Below are 16,752 nucleotides of genomic sequence, written 5' to 3'. Positions count from 1 at the left end.
GACAAAGATCAGGACCAGAACCTAGTTTAAGAGCAATTTACCCAAGTGATTTCAAGGAAAGCGAGAAAACAGCTTTCAAAAAAAGGTAAAACAATGCAAACACGTCAAAATGTTAAACCAAATTCTCAGGCTCACTCACAGTCACACAAATGTGAGGCACCCTCATGTGGATGATGACTATTATGTGTTTATAATTCCTTCATATGTGCATTTCCTTAGATGTTTCTTTTACTTTAACAGAGGTCAGGTTTGGCCCCCCTCTTATTCGCTGTACTCTTTTCGGTTATAAATAAATTAAGGGATGGCATCCCTATTTTTGTAAAAAAAAAAACTAACTATTAGACTAGTGTATGCATATGCATTGACAAGTAGAAACCTTGTTTGCAGAAGTTTAAATTTCTTTACACTAAAATTAGCTATATTTAAAGAATAGATGATAATGTTATAATGCTGTGTATTTGCTGTGTTTATCTTGTATCCTTAGATATATGACGTAGAGAGCCTTTTGAATTCAATTAATTGTGGTTCGCCTCAATGAGATAGATGACGATGGTTTTTTTGTTCTTTCTACTCATGGAATGGATATTTCTTCAATTTCTGGAGTCATATCTGTACTGTTACATTTTTATTTCCCCCTTTTTCCATTTTTTCTTTTTATGGTAATCACATATATAGCTTGGCTTATGCCAAGTACAAGTATTAATATTATGTTGTTCAACTAAAAAATAAATTGGGCTTTCGGATCATAGATTTAATTGCCTAATTGGACTCCTACCATCCCGAAACATACATACCTTTCTTTAAATAAAAAAACAAAGAAATTTTTATGGGTTTTTCTAATGGGTTCCTTTAGGACACTCATTAACAAACTTAACATTCCCTAATCTACCATAACGCAGACTCCATAAATTCCTTTTTCATTTGAGATAGCGCCATCAAAACACATCTTTGATGCATTTATGTGTTGTAGGATTGGTATTAATGACTTAACTTATTAGTATTGAAACTGGCATGTAAATTTAGATGTTGAAATGTGGAATTATCTCTATATTATAACATTTTTTGGTGGATATATAGATGGGCAAATAGTAAATCGAATTTTCACTATTTACATATTTGATTCAGCTAATAGGAATATTAATTAGGTTCTTAATTCTATTATCAAGTTCTCTCCTTTTTCCTTCACCTTTGCTAGGTATGGAGTTTTTAATTTTTAAAACAAAAAAAAAATCTCTTGTGTATCTGATTTTTGACAATATTTCAACCAACAAAAAAAAGAAAAATTTATTTCTTCTATTTTATTAACTACACCATATATAAATTTATTGTGAATCAAATTTACTATCTGCTCATTAGTTAAATAGAACTGTCTTCCTTATACTATATAAGATTGAGTTTTGGTAAAAAAGGGAGTTGAATTTCAACCGCATGCGCGGGGCATTTTGGAAAATTGAAAATTTTGTTACTTTTTTCAAGCTTTTGGTACAACTGATCGCATCATGTGTTCGGGTGTTATTACATTAAAGCCCCAATGTTTGCACATTTAAAACTTGTATTTATAGACACATCTGGGTGTTTGTGGAATGTGAATTTATTTGGCAATCATTTGTGCATTTGATCCAATTCATATAAGTGTGTGTTTTTGTAAAATTACTGCAATTGGGTTATTATGCAATTAAAATAGAGTCACTTTGATGTTAACCTCAGTAATTGTAGTATAACTCTATTTCAATTGTCTGAAATATTCATAATTATATCAACACCTGCTTTCTAACGTCTGAAACTCAACCGTTTGAAATAGCTTCTCTACCAGCAATAAAACACTATTTACATCCCAATTAAATGGCCATAAAATGTGGGTATGCTGCTGAGTTATTGTCTGAGTATCAATTATGGCTCTTTCAATTCTTCCTCCTTCACATTCTTTTGTTTTCCTCATTTCGGCTTACAGGACTGCGTTATTTTTTTAGCCTTTACACTCAGCATTTCACAATGGTTTTTGGCAGTAGCTATATTTCCGTAATATCACTTAATATGCGCTGTTATCTTATATTTATCTTCATTTACTTACTCACCACAGACAGCTAAAAAATCATCTTTAACCATACACGCCAAACACCCGCGCGATTCGTAGGCATTCCCCCTTAGTCTTCCTGATAAAGACCAGTTTTGCTAAGCCTATATAAATCCATCTTTATCTAACTCTTATTTTCATTCTATACTTCCTATTGTGAAAATTTTCCATTTTCAACATGAACAAAATATCCCTGCAAATGATAGTAATTTCACTTGTCCTGGTTTTTCCTCAATGGTTAAACTTCGGCGTAGCTGTGGAGGTGGCTGAACCCGGGGCCGCCCCGCCTGAGAAATTGAGAGTCTTCCCTTTTGAGCACCCAAAGCTTAACACCTCTAATGATGGTTATGCTTCCTCACTAAAGAACAAATTCTGTAAATGTATACTTTGCGTGTGCAGTTGTCCTTGCGCCTATTGCGGCTGCAAGAATCCCCCTCCTAGTGCTCCTGCTCTTCCTACAAATGTCCTTCCAACTATTGCACCTGCAAATGATTAAAAACTTCAGAAAGATGGTGAAACACCTTAGTAATGAATAAAATTGGTGGGAATTTTCATAATTTTCTGTGAAGGGCATGATCGATCCTTGTGATTCTCTCAAGGGTTAACAATGATGTATAGCTTAAGGGGTTACAATTTATTACACAAAAGTGACCGTGAATTATATTGTTAGTTTGATTCAGTTGATGTTTTTCTCTCCGTTCTAATCTCCCGTTTTCTCGTCCATCTCTGTTTCTTAAATTTCATCCTTTTCCTGTTAAAAAAAATATTTTCTTGAGCAATGCAAGCGTGCACTGGAGGTTTGGTTGTTAATCATCCTTAGTCTACCATTCATCCAGGCTTGATGGAGTCACGAGGGAATATCGGAGTGAAAATGGCCAATTTGCCAAAAAAAAAAAAAACTTGTAGTATTTGTCCGTTCGAGTCCCCCGTCATCAAATTCTAATTTTTATTGGGATAAAATAGAAGTCAATATTATTAATAATCTAGTTAAAAATTGTCCAGCACAATTTATTTGATAAAAAAGCTGTACTAATTGCAAAAAATACAAAGAATACATCAGAAATATATCTTTGATCTGAAAAATCATTAAATTTAACAGAATTACAAAATAAGAAATATCACACTGTGAATCACAAACTATCAAATCCAGCACAATTTATTTGATAAAAAAGTTGCGCTAATTGCAGAAAATACAAAGAATACATCCGAAATACATCTGATCTGAAAAATCATTAAATTTAACAGAACTACAAAATTAGAAATATCACACTTTGAATCACAAACTATCAAATCTAACCAATTGCACGAGCTTTTCCATAAATATTTGTGCATGTCTATTCTCTCAAATCTACTATTCAACTGGTTCAAGTTCAAAATTGATATTGAAATATGACGAGAAGATTTAAGAAATTCCAAATCTAACATATAGATGTGAAAAAATTCTTAGATCTGAGAAGAATAACAAAAAAAAATTCCTATTAGGATAGCATAGAAGAGAAGAAAATCCTCACTAATAAACATTAGGAGAGAGAAAATTCTGACTAGAATTTCTCAAGAGAGACTTTATAAAACATAACACAAAAAATAAAAGAAAAAGAAGGTAGACTTAACTTGAGATCAAGATCTCTCTCCTATGAAGGAAGAACGATGAAGAGAAGGTTGATGATAGAAAGAAAGCAGAAAGAACGTGTAAGAACCAATGCATAGAGAGAATGTGTAAGAAAGAAAAGATTTCATCAAATTCTGATGTTAATCTATCAAACTAATGAGCAAAATTCGAAAATTGGCAAATAGATGAATCCTTTCTTTTTCTTCTAATTTTTTATTTTGGGGCTAAACGAACTAATGGACTGGTATTATGTATGTGCATACGTATTGCATTGGATGGTATTGCTGAATTGGGTTCTTCTACCTTTTGTGAAGGACACTGATATCGAAACATCTATATAATTCAGGAGATTACAATATTGTATTAGGCCATCCCCTTCTTTTATTGTGCTTATTTTTTATTCTTAGGTGTATGATACATAATTTGGTTCGGCTCGATGCGACAGATGATGATTTTTTTCCCCTATATTCATGGAATGGGTACTTTTTGAACTTCCGGAGTCATATCTATACTCTTATTTTTTATTTTCTCCTTTTTCCTTTTTATGGCTAACTATAAATCTTACGTGATTCAAATAAAAAATAAATTGGGCCTTCGGATCACATATGGAACGTATCTTGGAAAGATTGGATCACAGATGATAACAATTGATTGGACTCGAACCTTCCTAAAACACATCTTTGAAACACATGCAAGTCGTCAATTTAGATGTTTATATATGGACTTATCTTTGTACTATAATTTTATTTTGTGGGTTTAGATGGGCAAATAGTGAATATGACTCGCTATTTACATGTTAATCCAACGGTTAGGAATATTAATCAGGTTTCTTGTACGACTATTGAGTCCCCTCTTTTTCTCCCTGCCTTTTTTAAGCCGGTCAAAACTTGGGTAGATCCGATTTTTAAAGATCTAATAACTTAAACCGTACCACATCACTTGGTAAGATAGTGTAGCACAATTTGGATCATTGAGTTTTGAAAATTGATTCTACCCAAGTGTAAGCCTCTTAAGCACTATTTGATAACTCAATTCAATATTTAAATTTAAATGGATTCAGATCTTAGATGCATTTAATAACAAAAAATAGAACATGTGAATTAATTAAGTGGTACTGAATTTTCTAAATAAAACTTATTCCAAATAATAAGTGATAAATTATTCACTTATTAGTTAATGTGATTTACACTCAAATGTATTAAATTTAGCACTTAACAATTCAGACGGATTCGGACTTCAAACATCTGATTTCAGTTTTATTAAATGCATTCTAAGATTTTGAGTTTTTAACCCCCAAAAAATGAAATTAGAAAAAAAAAACCACCGAAAGGTCGGTTGTGGATCTGAATTTTTACCGATACTTCAACAAACAAGATTTGTTTCTTCCATCTTATTTAATACACCATATATAAAAATATAAAATCTAACCATCGAAAGGTCTGCTGCGACCAAAATTTTGCTATCCGCTCATTAATTGAGACAGGCTACTTCCGAATCCTAGATATAGAACACTCTTGCTCAGTCTATATAAATCCATCTTCATCCACATCTTAATTTCATCCTATTTCCTACTGTCAAAATTTTCTATTTTCAACTTTCAGCATGAACAAAATCTCCCTGGTAATGATGTTGGTGGTTTCGCTTGTCCTGGTTTTTGCTCAATGGATAAACTATGGCGTGGCTGTGAAGGTGGCTGAATCTGGGGCCGACCCACCTGAGAAAACGAGAGTCTTCCCCTTCCAGTGCCCAAAGCTTAACAGCTCCAATGTCAGTTATGCTTCTGAGCTTGGTCTTCTTGAGGCTTGGTATCAGAGCTTGGTCTCCTTGAGGCTAAGCTCAATCGGTTTGGAGTAAAGATGACAACCAGTCATGCTATGTTTGTTGAGGGGCAATCTGTTACTAGGCCTCCCATGTTTAGTGGCTCCAATTATGTTAGCTGGAAAGAAAGGATGATTATCTTCTTGCAATCTATTGATATTGAGCTATGGTTTATTGTGAGTGAAGGACCGCATGAAGCTAACTTTCTTGATGCAGATACAGGTTTGCTTCGGCCAAAAACGAGAGCTGAAATGAATGCTCAAGATAGGACTAATCTCACATTGAATGCCAAAGCCATGAATGTTCTTTATAGTGCCTTAGATTCAAATGAATCAATTAGAGTTAAAGGCTGTAAATCTGTCAAAGAAATGTGGGATAAGCTAAGAGAAATTCATGAGGGTGGTGACAACATGAGAGAACAGAAAAAGGCTATCTTGGTCACAAAGTATGAATCATTTAAAATTGAACCTCTTGAGGATATTGACAAAATGTATTGCAGGTTCAATAACTTGATCAAAGATCTCGAAGTGTTGGGTAAAGAATACACCTTGGGAGAGAAGAACAGGAAAATTCTCAATGCATTGGGTAAAGAATGGAAAAATAAAGTGACGGCAATAGAGGAGGCTAAGGATTTAAATTCTGTGCCCATTAAATCTCTCATTAACTCACTAACCTCTTATGAGTTGAAATTGAAATCTAAAGTGCAGGAGGAAGAGGATGCTAGAACAAAGAGAAACATTGCTCTAAAGACTACTTAAGGTGAAGATGATCCAGCTCATTTGGATGATGAAGACTCTGATGGTGATGATAATGATCTTGCTCTCATCATAAGAGTCTTCAAGAGAATCTTGAATAAAAGAAAGTTTAGAAGGGGAGGACCTAGCAATCAATTCTAAAATTACTCATCAAATGCAAGGAACAAAGGAAAACAAGAATTCAATAAGAAGCAAGTGGACAAATGCTATGAATGTGGACAGGCTGGACACTATGCAAACGAATGCCCCATGAAAAAAATGAAAGATGGGAAAGCTGATCGAAAGCCAAGATTCAACAACTTCCAGATTACTTGGAATGAATGCAACTCCGAAGGAGAAGTTGAAGAAGAGGAAGAATCAGCTCAAATGGCCTTCATGGCTATTGGAGATAATGAGGTAACTTCCATACACTCTCAATCTGAAAGTGATGATGAAGAAGATGATGATCTTGAATCCTTTGTTGAAAAACTGCATAATGCCTTGAAGGAATCTTATGATAAAAACAAGCAGTTGAAACAGAAAATTATTTTTCTCATTCAAGGAAATACAAGTCTTTTTCAACAAAATAAACAACTAAAGACTGACAATGAATGTCTTGTAAGAGCTGGATTTGATGTTCAAAATGAGCTTGATAGAAAGACAAATATTTGTGTAATGCTGAAGGAAAGACATGGTGATTTGAAGAAAAAAATGGACAACTTGGATGAGACTTTGAAAGCAAGAAAGCAAGATTTTCTCAAAAAGAACATGTCATCTACCTTTCTTACTGCTCATCAAAGAACCTTAGCACACAACAAAAATGCACATGGTTTCACAACATATAGAAGAAGTGGATTGAGATATGTCAAACCATTACATGTTAAGGACTCTTCCATTATGTGTGATTTTTGTTGTCAAAAAGGGCATTTGAAAGGAGATTGCTATGTGAAAAGAAATATGAACAAAGGGATGAGATGCATGTAGTTAGTTAGACACAATGCTAACTATTGTGGACCCAAAAATTAAAAAGGGTACCAAACACTTTCTCTTTTCAGGAAAAAGGCTCAAACATGTCCAAATGGTTTATTGATAGTGGCTGCTCAAGGCATATGACCGGTGATCCTTCCTTGTTCATAAAGCTAAAATCAAAATCAAGTGGAAATGTGACATTTGGTGATGATGTGAAAGGTAAGACAATTGGAATAGGTGATGTTGGTAAGGATGGTGAAACTTTTGTTCATAATGTGCTCTTAGCTGATAACCTTGGTTATGACTTGCTTAGTGTTAGTCAATTGTGTGATAAAGACTTGAATGTGTTGTTTAAAAAGCATGAATGCATTGTGCTTGATTCCAAATATAATGTTGTGTTCAAAAGTAAGAGATTTAATGACATATATATTGTGGTTCTTGATAAAATTGATTCATCTAGTTTCAAATGTCTTAAATCTTCAAATGAAGATCCTTGGTTGTGGCATAGGAGACTTTGTCATTTTAACATGGATTTACTAAAGAAAATTTCGAAAAAGGAGCTGGTTAGAGGCTTGCCAAAAATCAGTTTTGAAAAGGATAAAATTTGTGATGCATGTCAATTTGGAAAGCAAACAAAAGTTTCTTTTAAACCAAAGAAGTGTGTATCAACTTCTAAACCTTTAGAACTCTTGCATCTTGACTTATTTGGTCCTACTCAAATCACTAGCCTAGGAGGTAAGAAATACTGCTTTGTGATTGTGGATGATTATTCTAGATATACTTGGGTGATATTCCTTGCTCATAAAGATGATGCCTTCAAGAATTTTACTTCATTGTTTGCTAAAGTACAAAATTTGCTTGGTTTAAAAATTGTTAGGATTAGAAGTGATAATGGGACGGAATTCAAGTATTGTGGTTTTCCAGAATTTTGTGATCATAATGGCATAACACATGAGTTTTCTATTGCAAGAACTCCACAACAAAATGGTGTTGTAGAAAGGAAAAATAGGACACTACAAGAGACTGCTAGAACTATGTTAAGTGAATGTAGTTTGCCAAAATACCTTTGGGGTGAAGCAGTAAACACCGCATGTTATGTGATGAATAGAATTCTTTTGAGACATATTTTGAATAAAACATCTTATGAACTGATTTTTGATAAGAAACCAACAGTTGGATATTTCAAAGTCTTTGGTTGTAAATGTTTTATTTTAAATTTAAAGGATCATCTTGGTAAGTTTGAGAAAAAATCTGATGAAGAAATATTTTTGGGATATTGTGAGAACAAAAGAGGATATAGAGTCTTTAATAGAAGAACTCTTGTGATTGAAGAAGCTATTCACATAATATTTGATGAAACTAATGATGATAATTCCAAAAGTTCGTGTGAGGATGATGATGTAGGTGTTCGTGAAGGAATGAAAAAGCTTACCACTGGAAATGAAGAAAACTCAACATCGGAAGCAAAGGAAATGGAGAATGAAGCTCATGAAGATCAAGAAAGGGAAGATGAGGACAAAAATGATGATTCATTCAAAGATCTTCCCAAGGCTTGGAAATTTAGCCAAAATCATCCAAAAGAGCTTATAATTGGTGATCCATCCGAGAAGGTAAAGAATCGTTTCTCATCTAGGAATTTGATAGACAATTTTGCTCTAGTTTCTCTCTTTGAACCTAAAAATATTAATGATGCCTTAAAAGATGAAAACTGGATTTTGGCAATGCAAGAAGAACTTAATCAATTTGAGAGAAATAAGGTTTGGACTCTTGTTGATAGACCTCAAAATCAATCTATCATTGGCACAAAGTGAATATTTAGAAATAATTTGAATGATAAAGGTGTAATTGTAAGAAATAAAGCCAGATTAGTTGCTAAAGGATATGCACAAGAAGAAGGAATTGATTTTGATGAAACATTTGCTCCCGTAGCTAGATTAGAATCGATTAGAATGTTTCTTGCTTTTGCTTGCTTCAAAGGTTTCAAATTGTTTCAAATGGATGTTAAAAGTGTTTTCTTAAATGGTTTTATTAATCAAGAAGTATATGTGGATCAACCCCCCGGTTTTGAAAATACAAAATTTTCAAATCATGTGTTTAAACTCTCAAAAGCATTATATGGGCTAAAAAAGCTCCAAGAGCTTGGTATGAAAGATTGAGTGGTTTCTTGATTGAAAATGGTTTCAAAAGAGGTTTTGTGGACACCACTCTTTTTACTAAGCAAGTGTTAAATGAACTCCTTATTGTGCAAATATATGTAGATGATATTATTTTTGGTGCTACTAATGAGTATCTATGCAAGGATTTTTCCACCATTATGCAAAGTGAATTTGAAATGAGTATGATGGGAGAATTAAATTTCTTCCTTGGACTTCAAATACATCAAGCCATAGAGGGCATTTTCATAAATCAAGCAAAATACACTAAGGAATTGCTGAAAAGATTTGGCATGGAGGACTCAAAGCAAGTTGGAACTCCAATGTGCATTTCAACAAAACTTGACAAAGATGAAGAAGGTAAACATGTGGATGAAAAGCACTATAGAGGTATGATTGGAAGTTTACTTTATTTAACCGCAAGTAGACCCGATATTATGTTTGCTGTTTGCTTGTGTGCTAGATTTCAATCATGTCCAAAAGAATCACATTTGAACGCTGTTAAAAGAATTTTTAGGTATTTGAAAGGTACACTAGACTATGGTCTTTGGTATGCTAGATCTTGTGAATTTGCTCTATATGGATATTCGGATGCTGATTTTGGTGGTTGTCGTGTGGACAGAAAAAGTACTAGTGGAACTTGTCACTTTCTTAGTAATTGCTTAGTTTCATGGTTTAGCAAAAAATAAAATGCAATCTCTTTGTCTACAGCCGAAGCGGAGTATATAGCCGCTAGTGCATGTTGTGCTCAACTTTTATGGATGAAACATACCTTGAATGATTTTGGATTGTTATATGACTGCATGTCTATATTCTGTGATAATAGTAGTGCTATCAATTTGACCAAAAATCCAATTCAACATTCTAGGACAAAGCATATAGATATAAAGCACCACTTTATTCGCGATCTTGCTCAAAAAGGTGAAATATGTGTAAATTATGTTTGTTCTAAAGATCAATTTGTTGATATTTTTACTAAAGCTTTGCCATTAGATCAGTTCATTCATCTAAGATCAAAATTAGGGATAATCGAAAAATCATCTTAAATTTTTCAAAGCCTTCGGACGTCCGAAAGAAGATGAACGGACGTCCGATAATGTTCTTCAGCTATTTTCCCAGAAAGCACCTGTTCGGACGAAAGTGTCGGACGCACGACTTCGTTCGACCGTCCGACAGTGCAACGGTACACTTTTTAAAGTGACTTTCATCCTAATTTGCTTCAGAACTCTCCTCTTCCCTTCACACTCGGACGGAAACCTCTTTTCTTCTCACTCAAATTCGTACCTTTCTGAAGCTCTCATTCCAAAATTGACTCAACCAAAACCTATCCTAATCGATTGTGATTCGTTATTCCTGATCATTTCACCAAATCGCATAACATTTCTCAAATTCCCAAATTTCCCTCAAAACCCTATTTTCTCATAACCGCTCTGCCTAATCTTCTTCAGGGCCTTTTTGTCCCAAAATTTCTGTGTGATTCACTTCCATACTACTATGTGCATCATTTGCATCCTTCATTCAACACATTTCGCACAATGGTGAATCTAAGAGGAGGGAAGGTCACTGCCGGACGCAAACATCCACTCAGGGATGAGGATGATGATGCTCCTACGGTCAAACGGACATCCAAACGCTTCAAGAGGGGAGCTGTAAAGGGTCAAATGTCACAGCCTATACCACAACCCATCCCTCAGCCGGAATCTGGACAGGGAACCTCATCTCAACCGCCTCCAAAATCAACCACAATCCCGACTTTCTTTGATGATGCTGCAAAAGAAAAACACTCCTGGATATCCCAGAAAGGTATAATTCCTCAACGCACCGTAAATTCTTCTGAATTTCGCCAAATAGGTTTAGAGTCTATTCTTAATCTCTTTGAATTCCAGAAATGGTCACATATCATTTCCATGCCTAATGTCTATTATCCTGAAATGCTGTTTCAATTCTTTGCCAATCTTAGGAAAGGCACTGACTAAACTGAGATTATGTCCAGGGTTAATGGGGTAGATTTGGTCTTTGATTCTGATATTGTGAATGACATTTTAAAAACTACTATTGAACGTGGATGCAAAAGTAAAATTGCAAATTTCTTTTCCTATGAAGAGCATCCTACTGCTGATAATCATTTTGATGAGGCTAAGATGTTGACTTATTTTAAACGAAATTTTTTTGCCCCTGCTGATGCTAAACTGAATGATCTTGCCCCTATGAATCTAATTGACTTTTCAATCATTTCAAACCTGCTTGTGCCTACTGATGGCCATAGAACAAATGCAAACAAAATGGAGTTGTATCTTTTTTACTGTCTTCGAGAAAAGATTCGTATTGATTTTGGTTTTGTCATGTGCAAGTTTTTACTTCGTTATGCCACTGATTCTCGCAGAAAATTATCCTATGGAAAATTTCTTCAAAAGATTTTTGAGTTTTACAAAGTACCAATTCTAGGTGTTTGTCCCAAAGAAGCATCTTCTTATGCCTTTACCAGAGGATATTTTGAAAGAAAAAATCTTGTCTTTAAGGATAATCTATGGGCTTATAAGGGGGCATCATCTAGTGAACCTAGGTCTAAGGCCGCACATGATCCTTCATCTATTGCACTCACTCCCATTCATCCCAGGAAGTCTGCCATTAAGGCATCTTCCTCTTCCAATGATGAAGTGATTGAGCTCTTTCGTGAACTCAAATAGCATGTTCTTCTTCTGGAACATGGTCTAATGCTCACCATGTCCTCTGAGCAACAAACAGCCTATCTAGACAAAAAGAGCCTTCTTTTTCTCCCACCTGTGGTTGAGGAAGTCTCCCATGGCAAAGAGTCTCGCCCCACTGATCTGAGTTCATCAATTCCAAACCCGAGCTCATCAACTCCCGTGACTCCTCATGGCCCTTCCACATCAGATAAAGGCAAGGCACCAGTTGAAGAAACTGCTGAAGATGATGAAGAAACTGATGAGGAGGATCTCTCCCAATATCAGCTCTCTCGAAGGACACCTGGATCCACCTAATTCACCATTTAGGATCACATAGGGTCATTTGCATTTTGTTTGACTATTTCATATGTTTCTAGTGTTTGTGGTGTTCAACAATGGATATGTAGATGTAATGCCTATGCTTATGTTGTGCTCGTTTAGTACTTTTTGATGGATGATTATGGCTGTAATGGTTATGGATATGTGGATGGTTGTTTATGTTTAAGTATTATGTGGATGTGCCTAATTGGACTCCTACCATCCCGAAACATACATACCTTTCTTTAAATAAAAAAACAAAGAAATTTTTATGGGTTTTTCTAATGGGTGCCTTTAGGACACTCATTAACAAACTTAACATTCCCTAATCTACCATAACGCAGACTCCATAAATTCCTTTTTCATTTGAGATAGCGCCATCAAAACACATCTTTGATGCATTTATGTGTTGTAGGATTGGTATTAATGACTTAACTTATTAGTATTGAAACTGGCATGTAAATTTAGATGTTGAAATGTGGAATTATCTCTATATTATAACATTTTTTGGTGGATATATAGATGGGCAAATAGTAAATCGGATTTTCACTATTTACATATTTGATTCAGCTAATAGGAATATTAATTAGGTTCTTAATTCTATTATCAAGTTCTCTCCTTTTTCCTTCACCTTTGCTAGGTATGGAGTTTTTAATTTTTAAAACAAAAAAAATCTCTTGTGTATCTGATTTTTGACAATATTTCAACCAAAAAAAAAAGAAAAGTTTATTTCTTCTATTTTATTAACTACACCATATATAAATTTATTGTGAATCAAATTTACTATCTGCTCATTAGTTAAATAGAACAGTCTTCCTTATACTATATAAGATTGAGTTTTGGTCAAAAAGGGAGTTGAATTTCAACCGCATGCGCGGGGCATTTTGGAAAATTGAAAATTTTGTTACTTTTTTCAAGCTTTTGGTACAACTGATCGCAGCATGTGTTCGGGTGTTATTACATTAAAGCCCCAATGTTTGCACATTTAAAACTTGTATTTATAGACACATCTGGGTGTTTGTGGAATGTGGATTTATTTGGCAATCATTTGTGCATTTGATCCAATTCATATAAGTGTGTGTTTTTGTACAATTACTGCAATTGGGTTATTATGCAATTAAAATAGAGTCACTTTGATGTTAACCTCAGTAATTGTAGTATAACTCTATTTCAATTGTCTGAAATATTCATAATTATATCAACACTTGCTTTCTAACGTCTGAAGCTCAACCGTTTAAAATAGCTTCTCTACCAGCAATAAAACACTATTTACATCCCAATTAAATGGCCATAAAATGTGGCTATGCTGCTGAGTTATTGTCTGAGTATCAATTATGGCTCTTTCAATTCTTCCTCCTTCACATTCTTTTGTTTTCCTCATTTCGGCTTACAGGACTGCGTTATTTTTTTAGCCTTTACACTCAGCATTTCACAATGGTTTTTGGCAGTAGCTATATTTCCGTAATATCACTTAATATGCGCTGTTATCTTATATTTATCTTCATTTACTTACTCACCACAGACAGCTAAAAAATCATCTTTAACCATACACGCCAAACACCCGCGCGATTCGTAGGCATTCCCCCTTAGTCTTCCTGATAAAGACCAGTTTTGCTAAGCCTATATAAATCCATCTTTATCTAACTCTTATTTTCATTCTATACTTCCTATTGTGAAAATTTTCCATTTTCAACATGAACAAAATATCCCTGCAAATGATAGTAATTTCACTTGTCCTGGTTTTTCCTCAATGGTTAAACTTCGGCGTAGCTGTGGAGGTGGTTGAACCCGGGGCCGCCCAGCCTGAGAAATTGAGAGTCTTCCCTTTTGAGCACCCAAAGCTTAACACCTCTAATGATGGTTATGCTTCCTCGCTAAAGAACAAATTCTGTAAATGTATACTTTGCGTGTGCAGTTGTCCTTGCGCCTATTGCGGCTGCAAGAATCCCCCTCCTAGTGCTCCTGCTCTTCCTACAAATGTCCTTCCAACTATTGCACCTGCAAATGATTAAAAACTTCAGAAAGATGGTGAAACACCTTAGTAATGAATAAAATTGGTGGGAATTTCCATAATTTTCTGTGAAGGGCATGATCGATTCTTGTGATTCTCTCAAGGGTTAACAATGATGTATAGCTTAAGGGGTTACAATTTATTACACAAAAGTGACCGTGAATTATATTGTTAGTTTGATTCAGTTGATGTTTTTCTCTCCGTTCTAATCTCCCGTTTTCTCGTCCATCTCTATTTCTTAAATTTCATCCTTTTCCTGTTAAAAAAAATATTTTCTTGAGCAATGCAAGCGTGCACTGGAGGTTTGGTTGTTAATCATCCTTAGTCTACCATTCATCCAGGCTTGATGGAGTCACGAGGGAATATCGGAGTGAAAATGGCCAATTTGCAAAAAAAAAAAAAAACTTGTAGTATTTGTCCGTTCGAGTCCCCCGTCATCAAATTCTAATTTTTATTGGGATAAAATAAAAGTCAATATTATTAATAATCTAGTTAAAAATTGTCCAGCACAATTTATTTGATAAAAAAGCTGTACTAATTGCAGAAAATACAAAGAATACATCAGAAATATATCTTTGATCTGAAAAATCATTAAATTTAACAGAATTACAAAATAAGAAATATCACACTGTGAATCACAAACTATCAAATCCAGCACAATTTATTTGATAAAAAAGTTGCGCTAATTGCAGAAAATACAAAGAATACATCCGAAATACATCTGATCTGAAAAATCATTAAATTTAACAGAACTACAAAATTAGAAATATCACACTGTGAATCACAAACTATCAAATCTAACCAATTGCACGAGCTTTTCCATAAATATTTGTGCATGTCTATTCTCTCAAATCTACTATTCAACTGGTTCAAGTTCAAAATTGATATTGAAATATGACGAGAAGATTTAAGAAATTCCAAATCTAACATATAGATGTGAAAAAATTCTTAGATCTGAGAAGAATAACAAAAAAAAATTCCTATTAGGATAGCATAGAAGAGAAGAAAATCCTCACTAATAAACATTAGGAGAGAGAAAATTCTGACTAGAATTTCTCAAGAGAGACTTTATAAAACATAACACAAAAAATAAAAAAAAAAGAAGGTAGACTTAACTTGAGATCAAGATCTCTCTCCTATGAAGGAAGAACGATGAAGAGAAGGTTGATGATAGAAAGAAAGCAGAAAGAACGTGTAAGAACCGATGCATAGAGAGAACGTGTAAGAAAGAAAAGATTTCATCAAATTCTGATGTTAATCTATCAAACTAATGAGCAAAATTCGAAAATTGGCAAATAGATGAATCCTTTCTTTTTCTTCTAATTTTTTATTTTGGGGCTAAACGAACTAATGGACTGGTATTATGTATGTGCATACGTATTGCATTGGATGGTATTGCTGAATTGGGTTCTTCTACCTTTTGTGAAGGACACTGATATCGAAGCATCTATATAATTCAGGATATTACAATATTGTATTAGGCCATCCCCTTCTTTTATTGTGCTTATTTTTTATTCTTAGGTGTATGATACATAATTTGGTTCGGCTCGATGCGACAGATGATGATTTTTTTCCCCTATATTCATGGAATTGGTACTTTTTGAACTTCCAGAGTCATATCTATACTCTTATTTTTTATTTTCTCCTTTTTCCTTTTTATGGCTAACTATAAATCTTACGTGATTCAAATAAAAAATAAATTGGGCCTTCGGATCACATATGGAACGTATCTTGGAAAGATTGGATCACAGATGATAACAATTAATTGGACTCAAACCTTCCTAAAACACATCTTTGAAACACATGCAAGTCATCAATTTAGATGTTTATATATGGACTTATCTTTGTACTATAATTTTATTTTGTGGGTTTAGATGGGCAAATAGTGAATATGACTCGCTATTTACATGTTAATCCAACGGTTAGGAATATTAATCAGGTTTCTTGTACGACTATTGAGTCCCCTCTTTTTCTCCCTGCCTTTTTTAAGCCGGTCAAAACTTGGGTAGATCCGATTTTTAAAGATCTAATAACTTAAACCGTACCACATCACTTGGTAAGATAGTGTAGCACAATTTGGATCATTGAGTTTTGAAAATTGATTCTACCCAAGTGTAAGCCTCTTAAGCACTATTTGATAACTCAATTCAATATTTAAATTTAATGGATTCAGATCTTAGATGCATTTAATAACAAAAAATAGAACATGTGAATTAATTAAGTGGTACTGAATTTTCTAAATAAAACTTATTCCAAATAATAAGTGATAAATTATTCACTTATTAGTTAATGTGATTTACACTCAAATGTATTAAATTTAGCACTTAACAATTCAGACGGATTCGGACTTCAAACATCTGATTTCAGTTTTATTAAATG

Source organism: Coffea arabica, chromosome 9c (genome assembly GCF_036785885.1).
Source record: "Coffea arabica cultivar ET-39 chromosome 9c, Coffea Arabica ET-39 HiFi, whole genome shotgun sequence".
Lineage (NCBI taxonomy): Eukaryota > Viridiplantae > Streptophyta > Magnoliopsida > Gentianales > Rubiaceae > Coffea > Coffea arabica.
The sequence above is the reverse complement of the archived record's forward strand: the minus strand, read 5'-3'. Positions refer to the sequence as shown.